The sequence below is a fragment of the Leptonychotes weddellii genome, chromosome 2, assembly GCF_054177405.1.
Source record: "Leptonychotes weddellii isolate Sample4059 chromosome 2, ASM5417740v2, whole genome shotgun sequence".
NCBI classification, from domain to species: domain Eukaryota; kingdom Metazoa; phylum Chordata; class Mammalia; order Carnivora; family Phocidae; genus Leptonychotes; species Leptonychotes weddellii.
The window spans coordinates 29,256,678-29,277,410 of NC_138370.1; positions in this window are offsets into that span (position 1 = coordinate 29,256,678).

Below are 20,733 nucleotides of genomic sequence, written 5' to 3' on the forward strand. Positions count from 1 at the left end.
GATAACAAAGAGCTGGGAGGGTCAGGGAGGATTTGTAGGCCCCTTGCCCGGGCAGCTAGATGTCTGAGGAGGAGACAAAGGCCCTCATGCTCGAGGACCTGATAACCAGTTGGGGGCCTGTTGCCTCCTGGATCTGTGGGAGGAGGGAAACGGTGCTGAATGAAGTGGAGGGAAACGGAGCTCTCCCCAAAGCCCCATCGGTTCTCTTTGTTTTGGAACACTGCAGAAAATCCCTTCCTTCTTCCTCCAGCTCCTTGTGGCCTCAGAGTTCTTCCGCTGGCAAGGGAACTCCTCTTCTCTCCCCAGCTCTCCCCTGCTCCATTCGAGAGAGTTTCGTTATCTTAGGGCTCAGCTGTTTCCACCAGGGATGAGCACCCCGGCTACACTGGGCTGGTGCTGCTGAGCTAACACCTCCCTGTTACAGAAGAAGTTAGGGGAGGCAGGCAACATCTATAGTGGGTGGAGGCTGGGCCAGAGAGCTGCTCTAGCCGGCTTTGGGAGTCCCTCAGACTGGAGGGAGCCAGCAGCGGCTCAGCTCCCAGGACTGGATGCAGGATGGGATCAGGAGGAGCGAAGAACCGTCTGGGTTTCTGCCTACAAAGTGGATGTTCACAGGTCCCTGGGAGCAGGTGGGCGGCCAAGCCTTTTGCCCCAGGCCCCTGGAGTTAGGGAGCAGCCATCAGTTACCATCTGGCTGCCATTTGGTGACCCCTGGCTGTTCTCAGCACAGCTTCAGCATATCAGGGAAGGGAGGGTCTTGTTTGGCTTGGTGTTTTTGTAAATAACATTTCACTCTCTCCTACCAACTGGGAGTGGGAAAGGGAATTTGCAGTAATGGTGGCTCAGCTTGCCTGGCCCTAATGCAACATTTATTCACTGAGCACTGGGGTGGGGAGGGGCATGGCTTATGTGTCAGGCCCTGTGCTAGGCACAGTGCATCCCAAGATGAGAGATGGGGGCACAGTCTCAGGGAGCACCCAGTCTTGTGGTGGAGACCTGACATTACAAGAAGTGCCATACCAGGGGTGCCTACAGGGTGTTTGGGAAGGAGAGATCAGGAAAGGAGACTGAGAACTCAGGGGACGTGATGCCTGAATCTTGAAAGATGACAAACAGCATCTGAAAATACACAAACTCATCTGGGATAATTGAGGAAGGTAAGACTGGGAGAGTTTCGTTATCTTAGGGCTCAGCTGTTTCCACCAGGGATGAGCACCCCCGCTACATGGAGAGTACATGCAGAGGCGTTGAAGCTTCTATATTATCTTGCCCTGGAGGGATGAACTTGGCCTCTGGGATCAAATAGGTCTGGGTTTTGGTCCCAATTCTGCCACTTCTTTCTGGCTGTGTGATCTTGGGCAAGTTCCTTACCTCCATTCTGTTTCCTCAGCGGTGTAATGAGTATAATGAAGAATAGCACCTGTTCTTCGCAGAACTGTTGAAAGGATGAAACGAGATAATGCGTGTAGTGCACTTGGCACAGTGCCTGGCACATAGTATGTGCTCAATAAATGGGAGCCACTGGGGCTATAATTGAGCTCCAGAGCTTTCCTGTGGCTTAAGACACCTCTCTTGGAGCCCATTTTCCAGGTATCTTTGTGGTGTTACTACTACCCTCAGATTCTCTGTCCCCCAAGACCGACTGCAAAAAAGGATATACTTTCCCCCCCTAATCTTCCCCTTCCTTGCTGACCTCATAAGATAAGCAGCCCCTTTTGCTGTAGGTTTTACTGTGAAACAGGAAGAGAACAGCAAGAACACATACGTAAAATCTAACCAAACTTATAAAACCTCAGCGATCCTAAGAGCATTGGTCTCTTGTCTAGCTCTCAGACTCCCTTCAGAATGCTCACTAAGAACCAGCTGGCCTTTTGTCCTCTGCTTTTCTTCTGAGCTCCCTAAAATCTTCCCTCTTTCTGACTCCAACTTACAAACCCTCTTCCAGTAAAAGCCGCTCATCCAAAGCACTGTGCTGGGGGACCCGAGAGGTGACGGGTGGGCAGTAGCAGAACAGTGGACAATTTGCATTTCTGAGGACTCCCCAGGAGTAAGAGGACCCGGTTCCTCAGGCTTCTGCCCTGCCTAGGGACAAAGATCAAAGTTGCAGGGTTAGACAGGGATATTTGAGGATTCAACTTTGAAGTGGATTCCATCCAAGGATATGCTAACAAAGTTGCAGATGACTTCTCCTGGGTTGTTAAGAACTTTTGGTGATATTGGAATGGGTGGGGTCAGAGAGGAAGAGAATTTAAAAATAGACCGTGTTCCCCCAGATAGGTTAAAAAAGATAGATATGCATTTTAAAAGACTAGAAGATAAAGGTGTTGTGAGGGTGTGGGAAAAACAAGCAGCACTGTTGGTAGGAGTGCTGATTGATAGCCTCTTTGGGGGTCATTTGATAATGTTTATCAACATTTAATCAGTATATGTTTTACATACTCTTTGAGGCGGTAATTCTTCTGGGAATTGAGTAGATAGATGTCCTTGCATATGTATACAAAGACTATATATGTATGATATATATATATATCATACATAAAAAGATAATCTTTGCAGTATTATTTGTGATTACAAAATACTGAAAACAATGTACATGTCCACCATGTGACTGTTCCATAAGGGACTTGGTAAAATAAATCAAATGCAAAATTGCACATCTGTTAAAAGGAATAAGATGAAAAAAAAAAGGAAAGATGGATTTATATGTACTTATATGGTGGGGAAAGAGCAAGAAGCTCTGTATTGTGTATATGAGAGATCACTTACCGGGCACCTGGCTGGCTCAGTCGGTAGAGCTTGCAACTCTTGACCTCAGGGTTGTGAGTCCAAGCCCCATGTTGAGTGTGGAGCCTACTTAAAATTAAAAAATAAAATATATTTCTTAAAAAAGAGATCACTTGTGGAAAAAAACATGGGCACACACATGCACTTCCATATGCAGACACTTACACACATATATGCTTATCTATATGTAGATTACATAGAAGGAAACACACACATACACAGCTGGTGAACTGAATGACTAGGAGTTCAAGGGGTAGGAAGTGGACTTTTAGACTAAGCCCTTTGGCACTATTTAAAAATTTCATCATGTACCTAGACTTTTCCTCTCTAACTGAATTTCATTATTCTGTTTTAAACAAAGCAAAGGTCTATTAATTAAACTGTTAATAGTGGTTTTCATAGGGCGCCCGGGTGGCTCGGTCGGTTAGGCGTCTGCCTTCAGGGTCCTGGGATCAAGATCCTCATCGGGCTCCCGGCTTAGCAGGCAGTCTGCTTCTCCCTCTCCCTCTGCCCCTCTCCCTGCTTGTGTGCTCTCTCTCTCTCTCAAATAAATAAAATCTTAAAAAAAAAGGAAAAAAAGTAGTGGTTTTCCTTGGGATGTGATTACAGGAGGCTTACACTTTTTTACATAACTTTGTATCATTTGAATTTTTCGCAAAGAGCATGTTCACAGAGTTATCTGTATCGCTGAGCAGGTCGTGTTCTGGGTGTGAGTAGCTCAGGGGCTAGTATTCCGTGTGCTACTGCAGACTTACATCTGCCCAAAGGAAGTGGTACCTTCTTCCAACTTGCTCAAAGGCATCCTGGTCCTGACCATGTACTACTATGATCAGCAGAATAACAACAACGTATTTAGAACAAGCAAACATACAGTGAGTGATATAATTTTATCTTTGGGCGAAAAGAGAGATCATGGAGAACTGCTCTGCTAGGTGCAAGTCCACTTGGACAACAGCTTTTTTTTTTTTTTTTTAAATATTTATTTAGTTATTTGAGAGAGAGAGAGAGCAAGTGCCGGGGGGTAGGGGCAGAGGGAGAGGGAGAGAGGGTCCCGAGCAGATTCTGTGCTGAGCATGGAACCCAACGTGGGGCTCAGTCTCACAACCCTGAGATCACGACCTGAGCAGAAACCAAGATTTGGATCAGGGTCCTGCATCGAGCCCTGCGTCAGGCTTCCTGCTCAGTGGGGAGTCCGCTTCTCTGTCTCCCTCTGCCCCTCTCCCCTGCTCGTGCTCTCTCTCTCAAATGAATAAATAAGATCTTTAAAAAAAATTATTTTTCTTTTGTCTTTCTTTTTTTTTTAAAGTAATCTCTACACCCAAGGTGGGGCTCAAACTAATGTCCCCATGATCGAGTCATATGCTCTACTGACTGAGCCAGCCAGGCGCCCCCCCATTTGGACAATATTTAAGCGGCCACTCTCGGGCCTTCACAAGACAGAGAGGGAGACAAACCATAAGAGACTCTTAACTCTAGGGAACAAACTGAGGTGAGGTGGGTGGGGGGGATGGGATAACTGGATGATGGGCATTAAGGAGGGCACTTGATGGAATGAGCACTGGGTGTTATATTCAACTGGTGAATCACTAAATTCTACCTCTGAAACTAATAATACACTATATGTTAATTAAATTGAATTTAAAAAAAAATAAATAAATAAAACAAAGAATTGCGAAGGCCGGGAAAAAAAAGATATCCCTATTCCTCACTCATAGTGGCCACAAGCCCAGCCACCCTGCAGAACGGCCCCTCATTTAAGGAGAGAGAGAGACAACATGGAAGCTGATCTTCAGAAACCTCAGATGATTGGATAATGCTTTGGGTTCAGGAAGGGCTGGTGATTCCTCTGACCATTAGTCTTTCTGAAACCTGCTTTCCTCCATGCCAGCCAATGCAGAGCCCATGCAAGACACCTGTGTGAGGCCCACGTGAGTCAGGAGCCCAGCCCTCTCCCATAATGCCCTGCAGCCCATATGTGGCTTTGGGCAGCAGCTGAAGCGGGGTGGTCAATAGGCATTTCCTTGCTAAGTCATGTGGGGTGGATTTCTTTTTCTTTTTCTTTTTTTAGGTTTTATTTTTAAGTAACTTCACCAATGTGGGGCTCAAACCCACAACCCCAAGATCAAGAGTAGTATGCTCCATTGACTGAGCCAGCCAGGTGTCCCATTTGGGGTGGATTTCTGAGGTCTATCTAAAAAGCAATTTGGATAGGTGCTGGGTCCTCTTAAGTCCTTCCAGGAAGTTTCTTACTCAGGCTAGAGAGAGGCTAATAATTCACTGTTGTGTTTCTAAAGCCACTTGTTTGACTCCGATAGGTTTCTAAACATGTGAGCTTATTTTCTTTTTTTTTTAAAGATTTTATTTATTTATTTGACAGAGAGAGACACAGCGAGAGAGGGAACACAAGCAGGGGGAGTGGGAGAGGGAGAAGCAGGCTCCCCGCAGAGCAGGGAGCCCGATGCGGGACTCGATCCCAGGACCCTGGGATCATGACCTGAGCTGAAAGCAGTCGCTTAACCAACTGAGCCACCCAGGCGCCCGTGAGCTTATTTTCTAAGAAGCATATAGAAAATACAATTAGCTGTGTTAGATTTGACCTCTCTGCTGGAGGCTTTTTTTTTTTTTTTAATGTTTTGTTTTTAGGTTACAATAGCTAATATTTAATGAATGTTTGCTGTGAGCAGGCACCTTGCTTTTACACAGCTCATCTCATTTAAACCTCACAACAATGAGGTAGACACAATTGTTAGGTCCCATTTCAAGGTGAGCAAACTGAGGCTTAGAGAGAGTCAATAGACCCACGAGTGGTCAGGTAAGGAAGCAAGTCTGCAAATCCAGACAATCTGATTCTAGAGCCTTCATTGCCGGCTATTTCACTTTGGGAGAAGAGGCTGTTCTTGATTAACAGTGTCTCCAGAAGGGGAATTTAAAACCGCTCTTCCTTTAAAACTTCAATCATAAAAAAAAAAAAATCTTTAAACCACACCAAACAGAATTGTAACAGTTTGAGCATGTGTTTTAAAGAGAATTTGTTACTAATCTGCTTGATTCAATAGGGGTGCCATTTTTCTAAAACAGTTCGGCCTTGTAGGATGTTGTGACTGTGTGTGTGTGTGTGTGTGTGTGTGTGTGTGTTTAAGGAGGGGGTGGTAGGAAAAAAGAGCTGCAATCTGACACCTGTGGGCCCAAGTCTCAGTGTCACTTGGGGATGTCACTAGGTTTCAGAATCACTCTGCTCAAGTTCAACTGGTCCTGTGGAGGTGTTGTGCAGGAATTAGGAGTTGAGGCTGAAGCAGGGGCTAGTGAAAAACATGGAAGACATTTTTAAGGAGACTCAACTCAGCCAGTGCTGAGACTGTATTTTAAGTAACCATATCTCTGTTATGAATAGGCCCACAGAGAATTAAGATGGAAAAACTCTTTCACATCAAATGTGCTTTCTGCTAGGTATGTTTCAAGTTTATTTTTCATTTTCATCTTTTTCCATACCCCCCACCCCTGCCCACTTAAAATTCCATCTCCTTCTGCCTTTCAAAGTTTTGAGGAGCAAGGGGCAGTATTCTGATGAGAGGAATGGCTTGATTTTTTACTTCGCTGCCAGCTTAGCCTTACCAAGAAACTTGTTTGGCTGGGGCGTTCCCTCACCTCTATAAAAGGTCTCAGAAGTACCCCCCGGCCCCTGCCTCCTACTTTTCCAGGAGTCTAATTCCGGTCCTTGGCTGTCCAAGTAGAACTGTGCTTCATACTATGACTCCAAACGAAGGTTTTCAATGCAGTAAGCAGGGGGCACCTGGGTGGCTCAGTCAGTTAGGGGTCCGACTCTTGATCTCAGTTCAGGTCTTGATCTCAAGGTCCTGAGTTCAAGCTCTGCCTACTTAAAAAAATAAGTGCAGGAAGCATGATTAAAACAACCAGAGCGAGGGGCACCTGGGTGGCTCAGTCATTAGGGGTCTGCCTTTGGCTCAGGTCGTGATCCCAGGTGGGATCGAGCCCCACATCGGGCTCCCTGCTCAGCAGGAAGCCTGCTTCTCCCTTTCCCACTCCCCCTGCTTGTGTTCCCTCTCTCTCTGTGTCTCTCTCTGTCAAATAAATAAATAAAATCTTTTAAAAAAAAACTTAAAAAAAAGAGAGAATGTTTGTTGTGGCAAAAAGTTGAATATTGGGGGGCAGGGAGGAAGAGAACAATTCAGGAAGACAAGGGCTCAGCTCCTACTTTGTGTCCCTGTCTGTCACTAAGCCTGTCCCTCCACAGCAGCACCCTGGCCGTCAGCACTGGGGCTACAAAGTCCTCTCCTGCCGGCTTAGGGGAGACTCGGACAGACTCGCTGATGTGGCCTCAGGTCTGACTTCTTCCTTCCTGCTTTTATGTTGATGCTCTGGGAAGGGAGCCAGGACATTTGACAGTGTTTGTTTCTGCAGATTCTCCTCCACAACCTTCTCTGCCTTCCAGATCAGATGATCGCGTATTGGTGGCAGCAAGAACCAGAGTATGGATGACAGATAAGGAATTGCTGGGAACCCATGGGGACCACAAATGCATACCCGACTTTGTCCGGATGGTGGGTTGTGTTGCCCCTGGCCCTGATTGAAGGCACTTTGTCCAGGGACTGCTGAGCAGTCATGCCCTCTGCCTGCCCTCCTTTTCCTGTTTCTGCTTCAGGTGGCCTTTTATTTCAGCTCTAAAGCCTGTTGGAGGATCTAAATGAGACTTTCTCTAGCCTTGATAAAAAATACAGAATAAGCAGAGACCTCCTTAGCCTTTTGCTTCAGTGACTTTCCAGTATTTCCTTGGGGCTAGGTAAGCATTGGTCTGTCCAGCCGGTGAATTTTTCCTTTTGTCACCTTGGCAAGGTTAGCAGCCTCTCTGGGCCTCAACTTCCTCAACTGTAAAATGGATGTATAGCGTTGTGAGGACGTAAAAACCAATCCATCTAAAGCCCTGTGCTTGGCGCCCGACGCACAGTAGGTGCTCAGTCAATGTGGACTGTCTTTACCTGAGTTACTGTACAGTGTGCCGGGAGTCACCAAGGGGCAAGAAGGCCTGAACAATGCTCTAGCTTAAAATTCAGGCATTTGGGAGGTGCATAGCAGGCTTGCAACCCCACTGAGCAATTCTAAGGCTATCACTCAGGTTTAACCCAGTTTGGGTTTAAAGATGCGGGGCTTGGGGGTGGGTGGGTGGTTCCTGCTTCCTTTACCCTCCTTATGCTCACTTGCCACCATTGATGGTCATCATCTGCCCCCATACCCACTCAGCATTTCATCCTGAAATACACTCACTGCACCCAGGCAGGTTTATGAAGACAGATATCAAAGAAAGTGATTGAGGCAGAGAAAAAATGGTGAGCAATCAGGGGTAGTGAAACAGATTGGTGATTCTCAAATTCCTTTTTCTCAATAAACTCCTTGGCAGTCTCTCTCTCTCTCTCTGGCTTCAGATTGTCCTCTTTGTGCCTCACAGCCAGGTTTTAAACGAATGATGTAAAGCTAAAGATTTATGGAGTGTCCACAATGCTCCTGCCCTCTCCCTCACCTCTCTCCTCCCGGACAGAACCTGCTGCTCGTCTCCTTTCAGAAGACCCCTTTCAGTCCCTCCTCAACTGCATTATCCTTCTCTAGGGAATCTACTAGTGAACTAAGGAAGACCCTCAGTATTTCCTGACCACGTTTTGTAAAACACAGAGCCCCATAATCCCCATTCATCAGGGCTGATTTTTTCCACAGCTCTGGTTCCTAAGAGGTGGGGTGGGGGTGGGGAGTGCAGGCTAAGGGGTGAATGGTGAAGAAAAGGCAGAGGTGGCAGAGGCTGACCCTCCCCAGCAGTGGGGCTTCTTACAGACCCATTGGCAGCCCCAAGCTGGCCAGCCAGGCTGTAGGTGCCCTCCCCTAGGAGATACCCTAAATGGGACCTCATGCCCATGGCTGAGTCAGACATGACAGCACATGGCCCCTTTTGCTGCAAATCGAGGAAGTGAGAGCAGGAGAGTAAATGTACCCCTCTGTGCAACTTCTGGATCAGACCTCTCCAATTCTTAATGGCAGAGAAAAGCCATCTTGCTGGTGCCTGGGAACTTTAAAATAACTTGGGGGGACCAGCAGTACTTATAATGAACTTACATTATAGGTGTTTTTTATTTTCAATCACTAAAGCTCACTGACTCTCCTACACTCCCAGCTGCAGGGAAAGCATGCTTTAAGAGCAGTCTCCTTGGGGTTTGGGGTGGTAGGGAAGGGGGATGGGGTGCGTGCCTGGAGGAATAGCTGTTCAGCTATGAGATCTAGGAGTAGGGTGGCCACATGTCATAGGGAAGGGTGATTTTGTGTCTAAGAAGGTGTGATAGAAAGGACGGAGTTCCGAGGGGTGCAGAGAAGGAAGGAGTCCAAAGGGAACAGGAGAATTGAAGTAGTTAAAAGATAAAGATGACAAGGAAGAAACGAAGAGAGGGCCGTGGAGTGCCTGGGTGGCTCAGCCAGTTAAGCGTCTGCCTTCAGCTCAGGTCATGATCCCAGGGTCTTAGGATCGAGTCCCGCATCGAGCTCCCTGCTCAGCGGGGAGCCTACTTCTCTCTCTCTCACTCACTTGCTCTCTCTCAAATTAATAAAATAAAATAAAATAAATAATACTATTTAAAAAAAAAAAGGAAGAGAGGGACAAGAAATGCAGGAGGAGAATGAGAGAGGACGTTGCTGCCCAGACACTGCTGAGAAGAGAGAGACCCATTCAGGGAGCCTCTGCCACTTGGCCATTGTGGGATTCCAGAAGGGACTCATTAGGGCCTGTCACATGGGCTGCATTGTCTCCAGACAACAGTTCCGCCAGACGATCCCAGCACGGTCTGTGTAGCCAGGGCATCTGTCCGTCTGCTGGGCTCAGGCTCCTGGGGCTGTGGGGGGAGCTGCTCCCCGAATTGTCTGTTACCGAATGGCAGCCCCAGAGCAGAGCAGCCCCCTTGCCCCTGGCTGATGGGACGCTAAATTCCAGAGCCTGTCGCCTCCTTGGGGTGGTGGGTCTATTAAAACTGTGCACGTAGAACTGATTTCATTTGTGTAGACCCTAGAATCTCTGGACCTCAGAGTATAGAAATTAAATCAGGGGCCTATCAATGGAAAGCCTTTCTGTACACTTGCAGCAACAGGTGTCCAAGATGAGCAAGACACAGCTCTTCCCCTGAGTGACTTACTGCTTCCAGTGGAGGAGAGGAGTCATCTCTCAAATTGCTGCCTCCAGCACCCCACCAGGACCCACCACAGTGACAGAGCCTCCAGGGGAAGCTTCCTTTGCGCCTCAGGAGACAAGGAGAAATTGGTGGCTAAAGGAGAATGAGATCTTGCAGTCCATGTGTCAGGGATCACCGGCTCAGAGAGTGTCCGGCACACTCTCAAGCATCGCTAAGCTTTAGGCTGTGGACACCATCAAGCATGGGTCAAAGGGAGGGTAGGTAATTTGCCCAGTTGGGGTTCTAATCGCGGACTCTTAGAAGCTAGGAAGCTCCTCTGGGGTCACCTATGAGTTCCCAAATTCTGGAATTGGTTTCCCTCAGTGATGAAGCTCTCAACAATCTGCAATGAAATAAGAACAGTAAGATCATGGAGTGGGTTTTTCTGTATTTCTCTAAAGGACTCTCCTTAGTATTCTCAGATTGTGTCTCTACACCTTTTTTAGTACTGAAATGTGCTTTCTTTTTAAGGTGAGAGTAGATGGTGATGTTTAAAAAATATTCTTATTGGGTAATATAGAGTTTTAGTCAACTTTGAGTCAACTGGACTCATCCAAAGTTTTAAGACTCATTTGCTCAGATCCAACCCCTTCCTCAGGTCGGTAAGAAAACGGAGGTCCCGGGCACCTGGGTGGCTCAGTCGGTTAAGCGACTGCCTTCGGCTCAGGTCATGATCCTGGAGTCCCGGGATCGAGTCCCACATCAGGCTCCCTGCTGAGCAGGGAGTCTGCTTCTCCCTCTGACCCTCCCCCCTCTCATGTGCTCTCTCTCATTCTCTCTCTCGAATAAATAAATAAAATCTTAAAAAAAAAAAAAAGAAAAGAAAACAGAGGTCCTACAAGCTCAAAGGACTTCTCCAAGGTCATGTGGCAGGTAAGCAGCCTCTGCCCTGCTGGGCCTGTTTTCCTCATGTTCCCCACTGTAGGGATTTTGTGCAAAAGGGCCCATGGCACGCGGGAGGAACGCTGCGTGGTCCCTGGAAGTGCCATGGCCTCCTTCCGGCAAATCTCCCCCTCTCTCTTTGGGTCTGGTACGGGGAGCCCAGTCCTTCTCTTCTAACCCGCTGCCACAGACCCTGGCTCCCCGCATAGGCTCCTTTGCAGTGTGCACCTTGCCTCCCCTTACAAACAGGACAGCCACCTGGCACTCCCCTTCATGACCACTGAGAGCTGGCCTCCTCCACAAAGTCACCCCTGAGAAGGAGAAACGAAACTTGAACTCAGCAGTGCTCCCAGGTCCGACCTGCATTAGATGTGCTTTGTGCCATGCTCACTGGCTCATAAATTCTGTATTTATGTGGCTTAGCTTTGTGCTCACCTGATCTAAATTAAACTTCCTGAGGGGAAAAAACGTTTCTTCTCTTTGTTCTAGCTTTCCACCCCCTTGGGCCTATTATCTCTAACAATGCAATGCGCTCTGTTCTGAATTCTGTAAAGGTTAGATGGATTGAAGAGTATGGCAGACTGGAACAGGTAGGAGGGAAGTGGATGGTGGAGGGAAGGATGCTTGAAGCAAAGCTGGAGGTGAAAGAGGAAACCCTACTCCTAGCAACCCCCAGAGCTTAGAGAGGCCACATATGCAGTCCCAGGACAGGGTTGCATTGGGAAGGACCTATGTTCTGACACTTCTGAACATGGAGGAGGGAGTTTGAAGCCCCCCCGAAGTCAGAGAAATGCTGGTAGAGGGGGGTAAGGCTCCTTCATATTCTGGAACCTGCCCAGCTTTCTCTCTCTGGCAGGCTACCGAACTGGGGAGTAGATTCATCCAGCCCTCCAGCTCCTAAGCAAAAACAATGATCCCGTTCCTCCCCCTTGGCATTATTCTGTCTGGGGGAACCAGGGCCAGCTTTGTGTTTACCAAAAGGAGGGTGGGGCTCAGACTAAAACAGAAGTTACATTTTGCCTTGGGGCAAAAAAACAAAAGTAAAAAAGAAGAGCATAGAGCCCTCCCCACTCTGAGGCCTCCTTCCCGGCTAGCTTAAAGGGCTCTCAGCCCAGTCTGCAGATCAATGAGGACTGAATAGCTCATTCAGCTTGAAATGGGGCCCATTCAGGCCTTTGTGCTGTGGCCAAAGGTACCGCCCTTCTCTGCTGACAGATTCTGCTAGAAGTGGGCCCATACTATCTTCTGGAATAAAAGCGTTCGGAGAGAGAAGGAGGAGAGAAGAGCACTCACTGCAGAAGGAAGTGTTAACTTCTATTAGTGGAGAATTTCATTATGGAGGAGCTTAGGAGCAGCAACCTGGTCAGAAGCCAGGGCTTGAAGCATGGTACTTTACCTGAAGCTGAGAAAGTATTCATTGTCCAAATTAAATATGAAGGAAGTGCCCCTTCCCCAACACCTCCTGGCCTGTAAGTCCTATTCAGGACAACTTGTTTATCCTGGGTTTTGTACTAAAGGACAGTAGTCTGGATTTATAGAAATAAAAACCAAAAAAACCAAATTTTTTACATTCCAATACCCGTTAGGTAACAAGAGCTGATGGATTTTGGAATCAGGCAGGCGTTGGCTCAGATACCGAGGTTAGGGAATTTGGTCAAGGTCACTGCTATGATTTAGCTTCGTCAGCTTGGACAGTTGCCTGGCCTCTTTGAGACTCAGCTTCCACATCTGTGGAGTGGAGGTGAAGAATAATATTAGAGCTGGAGCTAATGCAAAGCATTACATAACGTTGAGGCGTGTGAAAGAACTGGTGCCTACTAGGTTCTCAAAATTTCTCGCTCCCTCCTGTTTTCTGTTACCTACCTGGCTGTAATCAGACTTCTGAAAGGGGCCCCTAAAGAAGTAGTTAATTCTCTCATTTCAAAAGCTGTATACTCCTTGTCACTGTGTCTTGTCCCCAGGCAGCTGAGTGAATGCTATCGTTGTTACAACCCATTTGTCCAGCCACTCATCTGTTTAGAGGCAGCTTGACATTGTGGAAAGAGAATCAGAATCCAGAAAACAGGCTCTGTTCCTGGCTTCCTACTTACTAGTCACCTGGTCTCAGAGACCGTCACTGACTCTGGATAGGAAGGGCCCTTCAGTGTCATGTCCTCCAAGCACACCTCTGAAGCTTGACCCTCACTCCCTATACCCACACCCCCACCCCCCCCAACACACACACCCACACCATCCCTCATGAAGTGGTTGTCTGGCTTCTACACGGACAACTCAGAACACTCAAACCATCTTCCTGTATCTTTAGACAATTCCAGTGACAAACTGACAAAACCCGCAATGTTTATCTCTCTGTTCAAGTGAAATTTGACTTCCTGATGTTTCTTCCTAGTCATCATAGTTTTATCCCCTAGGACCATAAAGAGACATTGACTCCCTCTTCCCCATGCCAGTCTTCTTATATTAATGATATAATGATCACATCCACCTGAGTTTTCTCATCTTGGGCCCCACACACCATCCTTGGTTTCTTTGCAATTCCTGTTATCCTCCTCTGAACTCCCCTAAATACGAGTTCCCTTAAGTCAGGGATAGTTGTTCCTGACTTAAAAGTTTACAGAGATGGGGCGCCTGGGTGGCTCAGTAGGTTAAGCATCTGACTCTTGGTTTCGGCTTGGGTCGTGATCTCATGGTCGGGAGACTGAGCCCCATGAAGGGCTCCGTGCTCAGCGTGGAGTCTGCTTGTCCCTCTCCCTCCCCCTCTGCTCCTCCCCATGCTCATGCTGCACACATGTGCATGCTCTCTCAAATAAATAAATAAATAGATGAATAAATAAAATCTTTTTAAAAAGTTTGCAGTGAGGATTTAGCAGTAACCTGTGCCCTTAGACTCAGGCTGTGCTCAATTAATATTTGGTGATGAATGAGTAGATGAAATACATATGGGGAAGCACTGTGTAAGCAGTCATGGGCTCACGGTACTCGTCTGCTCGGGCTGCCGTCACAAAGTACCACAGACTGGGTGGCTGAAACAACAGAAATGAATTTGCTCACAATTCTGGGGGCTGGAAGTCCAAGATCAAGGTGTTGGCAGGTCTGGTTTCTTCAGAGGCCTCTCTCCTTGGCTTGCAGATGGCCCTCCTCTTGCCATGTCCTCACATGGTCATCTGTTGGCCTGTGTTGTCTGTGTCCTAATCTCTTCTTAGAAGGACATGAGTCATATCAGATGAGGGCCTACCCTATAGAGTTCATTTTAACTTAATTACTTCCTTAAAGACTTTATCTCCAAATATGGTTGCATTCTGAGGTATTGGGTAGTTAAGGCTTCAACCTACGAGTTTTGGGGAACACAATTCAGCCCATAACACTCACCAATGTATTGTCAGCAATTTTATTTGTTGTGACGCTATTCAGAAATGGTATTTGTGTGCTTTGGGGGAGAGTGGTGGAACCCTTTGCATATGAAAAATGAGATACTGCAGGCCCTTTGTAATAAATCTATGTAATTAAACAAGTAATATATTCACATGTTTCAAAACTCAAAGTCGTAGGAGAGGAAATATGAATGGACGATAAACATAAGAAGATGCTCTTGATGTCACCAGTAACCAGAGAAATGTAGAGTAAGCTCATAATATCACAGTATTTTATACCCACTAGATTGGTAAAAAAGATTCAGTCTATTAATATCAAGTGTTGGTGAGAAGGCAGAGAAACGAAATTCCTTCATGCTGCTCGTGGGAATGTAAATTTGTCCAACTACTTTGGAAAAAATTTGGCAAATGGTCATTGAGTTGAAAGCCTATCCACCCACTGGCCCAGCAATACCACTGTGGGGATCAAACCCTAGGGAACCTTTCACTTGTGCACCCAGAGTTCGTAGCCGCAAAAATCAGAAATAGCCTGATGTCTAATGCCCACAAAATCGATAAATAAGGTGGGTATATTCACTCCATGGAATGTTAAGTAACAATGGAAATGAATTAATGTTGTAAGCATCAGCATGGATGAGCTTTGACCATGGTGAGAGAAATTAGCTAGTCACAGAAAAATACATACAGTGTGACACGATTTTATAAAGTTCAAGACAAGTAAAATGAAATAATGTATTAGTTTGGGATACGTGCATTTGTGATAGTATCTACAGGCCATCAGGACTGAGGTAAGAGGATGGTGGCTACTTCCATGGACTCAGGGAGGAGGTGTAGAAGTCTCGACACTATTGGTAATGTTCCATTTCCTATGATGGATGGTGGATCCACAGGGCAGAATTATTTATTATTCTATCTCAATAGATACATTGATTTCAGATATTTTTTGCATATATGAAGTAATTCATCATAAAAAAAAGTTTTCAAAGTTTAAAAGGTAGAAAAATGTATATAATGAGAACCTTTGTGGGGCACCTGGGTGCCTCAGTTAAGTCTCTGCCTTCAACTCAGGTCATAATCTCAGGGCTCCTGCATCAGGCTCCTTGCCCAGCAGGGAGCCTGCTTTTCACTCTCCCTCTCCCCCTCCCCCTGCTTGTGCTCCCTCTCTCTGTCTGTCAAATAAATAAATAAAATCTTTAAAAAATAATAATGGGAGGGCGCCTGGGTGGCTCAGTTGGTTCAGCGACTGCCTTCGGCTCAGGTCATGATCCTGGAGTCCCGGGATCGAGTCCCGCATCGGGCTCCCTGCTCGGCAGGGAGTCTGCTTCTCCCTCTGACCCTCCCCCCTCTCATGCTCTCTCTCTCTTTCTCTCTCTCAAATAAATAAATAAAATCTTTAAAAAAAAAAAATAATAATAATAATGGGAGGGGCGCCTGGGTGGCTCAGTCGTTAAGCGTCTGCCTTCGGCTCAGGTCATGATCCCAGGGTCCTGGGATCGAGCCCCACATCGGGCTCCCTGCTCCGCGGGAAGCCTGCTTCTCCCTCTCCCACTCCCCCTGCTTGCGTTCCCTCTCTCTCTATGTCTCTCTGTCAAATAAATAAATAAAATTTTTAAAAAGTTTTTTTAAAAATTAAAAAAATAATGAGAACCTTTCTGAGGCAACTAATGTTTTCAGATTTTGATGCATGATTCAGAGATCATGTATACTTATAGAGACGATTTATATTTACAACATTCAGAGATAAGCTACATTTGACAGCAAAACATGCATGCACGTGTGTGTGCATGTGCGCTCTACCTCCCCTCCTTTTTATACGATGGTAACATTTCTGCAAGCTCCCTTTAAATAACACTATCAGGGCGCCTGGGTGGCTCAGTCAGTTAAGCATCTGTCTTCAGCTCAGGTCGTGATCTCAGGGTCCTGAGATGGAGCCCCGCATCGGGCTCCCTGCTTGGCAGGGAGCCTGCTTCTCCCTCTGCCCCTCCCCCCTTTGTGCTCTCTCTTTCTCTCTCTCAAATAAATAAATAAAATCTTTTTTAAAAAAAACAACAACACCATCATTAGATAGTAAAAGGTCAGGGTAAGTAGAAAGTCTGAGGAAGAGAAAGATGGACTTGTCTGTCTGTCCAGGAGTTGGGATTAAAAAAATCAAAGACAGAATTGTCAGTCATGAGTAAGGAGAGTGTCTGGATAGCAGAAGCTCCGCTTTGTAGCCGAGGTGGATGAGACATGGGATTTGAACCTGTTTAAAGCACAGGACATGGAATCCAGTCACCTCCCGACTAAATCAACAGAAGGGCAGGGGCGAGCAATTCTCCCTTCTTGATAATGAGACCCCCTGGGTTATAAGCGTCCCAGACAAACAACACAGATGTGAAGAAATACGGAGAGGGCAGGCTCGTGACCAAATAAAAGCAGGAGGCAAATACATCAAGAGCCAATAAAGTATCAACATCAAATCTATGTCAAGCGCGTGCCTGGAATTAGGGCAGACTGGCACACGGGCAAGAAGGGGACGTGTTCCGCACAGAAGCCAGGAGAGGAGCAGAAGCTTGGCCTGAGGCTGGGAGTGGCCGACGAGGCTGAGTGCCCACTGAGGCGGAAGGTGGGTGAGGAACACCCCGGGAAGTGCTAGGTTCAGGCAGGGCCAACCCACGGAAGCTGCCAGTAGCTTAGTTGATCTGGGAAGACTTCCCAGAGGAGAGGCTTTCAGGAGCAGCTTGAATGAGGAGAGAAACAGGTTGGTGAACAGATTGAGGGCGGGAGTTTCAGGCATACTGCCGATCCACGCTGGCCAAACTCCAGAGGAACACTTGGTTATCATCTTTCTGTTGTGTCTTTCACTCTTTTGTATTTCCTTAAAGATCCCAGAATCTGGCACGGGGGTTTGGTTATATGATAAGCTGTCAAGAGTGGGTGTGCACTAAAATGCAAATGAAGTCTGCTGGGACCTGCTCTTGGTGCTGGAGGTGAGATGTAGTTGTTCAGTGCCCAGACCATGGGCCCTGGGAGAAGCTAGCAGTGTGGCGCGATGCGTGAGCCCTGCGTGGGAGTCAGGAGCCCCGGGCTGCATCCCACGCAGACGCCCGCTTGTGCCGGGACTCTGGGAGGTCGCAGAATCGCACGCTCCAGCTTGGCTCAAGGACAAGGAGGGTACGTTGGACTAAATGAGCTGTAAGACTCTTCCCAATCCAAGCAACGCAGGAACTGACAGCCAGAAGAAGCCAAGTTTCCCAGTTCAGCGGAACTGAATATCTCAACAGTCTCAAAGCTTACAGTGTAAACATCATTTGTAATAGTCAGGCCTGCCAAGCGCTTGACGCAGGGCCTTCCCATATATCATTCTCTCTGCACCTCAGAATGACCCATGAGGCAGGTAGGGCAGGTATACAATTAGCCCCGTTCTGCACCTGGGAAACTGAGAGCAGACTGACCTGTTCACGGTCCCAATGCTAGATACGGCTGGCACTGGCTGAGCTGAGCTAGACCCCCGAGGCCCTCCCCTCCCCGCCACTCCCCCTACTTGGAGTGTGACCTGATGTTCAGAACATGCTTCATACTGGCGCCGGGACCAGGGCCTGAGGCCCTGATGCCAGGTTTACCCTCCCAGCGTCCACTTCAAGGTCACGCTGGGCCACTTTTGAACCTGAGCGCCACCACTGACAGTGTGTCTGCTTCGCCTGGTGCAGCCTCTTTACTTCCGTAAGGCTGTGCCCTGAGTTGGCACTCAGCCCCCAGAGGACCCATCCTTTGGGCTCCTGAGGCAGAGGCAGCAGCCTGCCTGGCAGCCTCAGGGCTCCAGCGTGAGGGGAGTATCCCTGCTTTTCTCTCAGCCTGGCTTCCTGTCTAGACATCTCGAATGGTCCACTGGACTTAGCATGCTGAGTTTGCCTGCCACCTCTATCAAACCCACACAGTTCAGTGCCCAGTGGCCGCCTCCCCCTCACCAGGGCTGAGTCCCAGCAGGGGCGGCTGGAAGCAAAGACCGAGGCTAAGAAATTGTATAATGAAGGCACCCGGGGAGGGGGGGTAAAGATGACGGCAACCTCAGGGGCAGCTCAACATTCCAGAAGTCTGTCCTTTTCGGAACTCACACAGGCCCCCTCCCTCTCTCGCGCACACCTGAGGATAGGTTGCCAAGGCAACTTCTCCCAGGTCCCAGTTATCCACAGTCCCAGTCGTCTTCGCGGCCACCAGAGCTGGCTGTGGAGAAGTAAGGCTGTCGTCCCTCAGACTGGAGACGTGAGCAGAGACTAGTCCTCTGGAATATTCAGTTTCAAGCCAAGACTCTCTCCCTCTTGGGCCCATCCTTGCTGAAGGCTGCCCCTTCCACATGAGGCAAAGCTGAGAGCAGCATCAGTCCCCACTGGTTTCTGAACAGCCCCCGTGTTCCCCCAAATCATGGCTTTACCTGCTTTCTCTGGTTCCTCGGTTGCCCTCCACACAGAGTCTTCAGAATGGAGGGAAGTGCAGGCGCCTCCCCCTTGTGCCTGCCCAGGGGAAAGAGGTGGTTTCCGCTCTATGAGCTCTACTGTGATTCAGTGACTTGAAGTCAAGTCGAGAGAAAAACATGTGAAAAATCCCGATTGAGGGACTTTCTACAAAATACCTGACCAGCTCTCCTCAAATCCCGCAAGGTCATCAAAAAAGAAGGAAAGTCTGAGCAACTGTCACAACCAAGAGGAGCTTGAAGAGACATTAATATGTCCAGGAGCCATGTGATAGGACAGGATGTTCACTGGACTGGAGCCTATTATTAACACTAATAAAATCTAAGATGGGCAGAGTGCTCTTATGGTTTCAGAGCACAATTTTTTTAAATTAAAATTTTCTTTTAGAACAGTTTTAGATTTACAGAAAAAAAAGCAAAGATAGGATAGAGTTTACATACCTGCACACGGTTTCCCCTATTAGTAACATCTTTCATTAGTGTGGTCTATTTGTGACAATTAATGAACCAATGTTGATACATTATTATTAACAAAAGTCCAGACTTTATCCAGGTTTCCCCAAAGTCCTTTTTCCGGTCCGTGATCTCATCCAGGATCCCGTGTTACATTTGGTTGTCATGTCTCCTTAGCCTCTTCTCAGAATTTCCTTGTTTTTTGATGACCTTGGCAGCTTGAGGAATATTGGTCATGTATTGTGTAGAAGGTTCCATCAATTTGTCTGATGTTTCTCTTATGATGAGACTGGGGTTAGGGGTTTGGGGAGGAAGACTTTCACAGAAGAAAGTGCCATTTTTGGCACCTCACACCGAGGGTACATCCTATTGGCATGACTTCCCACTGTCGATGTTGACCTTGAGCCCTTGACTGAGGCAGTACTTATCAGGATTCCCCACTGTCAAGTTACTTCAAAGCACAGTTTTTAATGTATGATTTCCTTTGATCTAATCTAATCAACCTTAGGGACTTTGTAGAGCCACTTCCTATCTCTAGCCTCTGGCTTAAAAAAGAAGATATGGGACAACTCTGAGGTCTTAGTCCTAGGATCTAGACTGCACCCCATGACTACCCTCTGATCTACACAGAAGAGATGGCAGCCTTAGGACTGCCCTGGGTAGCATTCCAATCTTCCGTGGAAAGGCCACCTTCACGTAGCTGGGAGCAGGCTGGATGTGGCTCCTATTTTTCTGAGATTGAAAAAGCATTCTAGAAGCTCCACCAGTGAGCAAGCAAACAAGTAGATGTTGAATGAAAGAACAAGATAAAAAGAGGGGGCGCCTGCGTCGCTCAGTCGTTAAGCGTCTGCCTTCGGCTCAGGTCATGATCCCAGGGTCCTGGGATGGAGTCCTACATCGGGCTCCCTGCTCAGTGGGAAGCCTGCTTCTCCCTCTCCCACTCCCCCTGCTTGTGTTTCCTCTCTCACTGTGTCTCTCTCTCTCTGTCAAATAAATAAAATCTTTAAAAAAAAAAAAAGAACAAGATAAAAAAGTTATTGAGAACTAGCTAATGCATAGTTACTAATGCAAATGCATCCTTACTAATGCATAATTCTGTGCTAGGCATGATAGGGACAAAAGTGCAAGACAAAAACAAAATTTTGTGTGGGAGACAAGATATAAGCTGATGAACGGGGAAAGAACACAGTCCGCTGGCCCTTGGACACCCCTTCCTCTATGAAGCCTTTTGTGACTGTCCCATCTGGATATGCTCATTTCCTCCTCTGAACCCTTATCATCCTGTATTAAGAAAAGGCATTAGTACCACTAACATTGCAAGTGCAGCTCTTAGTTTATATGACAGGCCCTGGTCGATAGGGATCCTTCTCTTTATATCAGGGGTTTATCATCAAGACTCACTAACAATGTGCTGAATTGGTCTAAATCAGAGACCACAAGAAATTGCAGTCTTGTAGGCTGGGCTCTGAGAAGGGAGAGATCTCAGATGGCTTTTTAGAGGAGATAAGCCTGGAAGCATGGCTAGAGGAGAAGCGGAGGCCTTTCTCCTTCCTTAGATGAGGCAAGACTCTCCACC